The following is a 2,129-nucleotide window of genomic DNA, read 5'->3' as shown; positions in this document are numbered from 1 at the left end:
GGGTTGGACTGGATCATCTCCTGAGGTCCCTCCCAACACCCACCATTCTGTGATTCTGTGCCTGCCCAGCCCAGCCTCGGGACCACTGCCCAGCTCTCCCTGCTGCTGCCTTGTGCCCTTGGCCACCTGCTGCTGCCTGCCCTGCCTTGCTCCTGTGCACACCTCTGCCCACACACACGCACACATCCAGGTCCCGTGCACACAGGGACGTGAGGACACTGCAGGTGGAGCAGTTGGGCCTGGGCTGGGGGTCCCTCCCAGGACACAGGGGCTGCAGACAGGCAGGGGTGGGAAGAGGAGACTGAGAGGAGATCTCATCATGGTCTATAACTTCCTCACAAGGGGAAGAGGAGGGGCAGGTGCTGATCTCTTCTCTCTGGTGACCAATGACAGGACCAGGGGAATGTCAGGAAGATGTGCCAGGAGAGGGTTAGGTTGGACATTAGGGGAAGGTTCTTCACCCAGAGGGTGGTGGAGCCCTGCAACAAGCTCCCCAGGGAGGTGCTCATGGCACCAAGCCTGGAAATATCCCAGAAGCATTTGGACAACACATGCCCTCAGACACATGGTCTGAATCTTGGGATTGTCCTATGCTAGGGCAAGAGTTGGACTCAGTGATCCTTGTGAGTCCCTTCCAACTCACAACATTCTATGATTCTGTGACATCTGGTTCCCGGGGAATCTGGGCAGCAGCAGCCACACAGGCACCGTGCAGGGGGACACTGAGGCACGGGTCAGCCATGGGGTGCTCTGTGGTGTCACTCCGAAGGGGCGATGCTCGTGGTGAAGCACACAGACGTGGTACCCAGGGGAGGTGTCTGGGGGATGCACAGTGGGCTCTCCCCACAGCTGTGGGTGTTCTGGAGACACCCAGGGATCAGCTCCCAGCACCTGCAGCTGCTCTGAAAAGCCACGGCCAGGCCACATGTCCTCCTGGTGGCACAGACACACAGCAGTGACACCGGGGGGATCTGCTCCAGCCTCTCAGGGTGCAGGGGGGCCTGTCCAGCCAGTCGGCCCCAGATGGTGTGTCAGACTAGGGGCAGGAGGCAGCTGGATGAAGAATGGATGAAGAACAGATCCAGAAGAGAGCTGGGGACCTCTCCTGGCCGACCCAACAGGCTGCTCGGGGGCCATGGCCGGCTGCTCCCTCTCCAGCCAGGGGAAGGAAAGCTCCGGCGCTGCTGGGTGCTGCAGGACCCAGGAGGAAGAGCCACCACAGTCATCCGGGGGCAACTTTCAAATGGAAAGAAAGAAAACAAAAATCGCTTTGCAGCTTTGAGGAGAAGGTGTTAAATGTGCCAGCGCCACGAGGGAGGATCACACAGGCTCTTTGAGGACCTGGCTCTCCGCTAAGAGGGTGTTTTAACATCAAATAAACACAAACACATTGCTTGTTACAATGTCAGAAGCTATCTGATCAGACACTCCAGCACCTTTCCTTGGCATTTATCACCAATCTGCTAATTAGCCAAGAAAAGCAGCCTCCTCATTAGATGTAAGGGAGCAGCAGCTGGGACCAGCACCGAGATAGATCTGCTTAACTCTGCCCTGTCCCCAGGTCTTGCCAGCACTGTCACAGCAGAGAGCTCTGGGCATTTCCCCGAGCATCGCTGCAGTTCTGGGGACAAGGGTGGGGCTGAGCACGACAAGACCCCCGGGAGAAGGGAAAGGGAGGACAAGGCACATAAACCCAGCACTGTCCTGGCTCACAGCACGAACTGCGCCGGTGAGAAAGCTCAGGCTGGTGCAAGGGAAGCGCCCACACGCTGTACAGGCAGGTGAAGTCTTGTCTGTGAAGGCATCAGGTCACGCAGGTGACACACAGGTGACTGACACACAGGTGACACACTGTCTCTCCTGCTCCCCTGATGCAGTTAAAATCCCTTCTTTAAATGCTTGTATTGTTTCCCGTTGACTTTACACCGCACAGCATCAGTCCAGCCGGAGCTTGCGCTGTGAGCAGCGCTGTTCTGGTGAGAGCTCAGCCTGTCACAGGAACAGCACTTCCTCCCTGCCCAGCCTTACTTACCAGAGCTGTTCCAGAAGGGAAACTATTGCACAAGAAAAGATGCTCCGTGCCTCACTCAGCAGAGTTTAGGATGAGTTTTTTGAGCCTGTAGTTCTAG

This window comes from Antrostomus carolinensis, unplaced genomic scaffold (genome assembly GCF_000700745.2).
Source record: "Antrostomus carolinensis isolate BGI_N321 unplaced genomic scaffold, ASM70074v2 scaffold37296, whole genome shotgun sequence".
Taxonomy (NCBI): domain Eukaryota; kingdom Metazoa; phylum Chordata; class Aves; order Caprimulgiformes; family Caprimulgidae; genus Antrostomus; species Antrostomus carolinensis.
The sequence above is the reverse complement of the archived record's forward strand: the minus strand, read 5'-3'. Positions refer to the sequence as shown.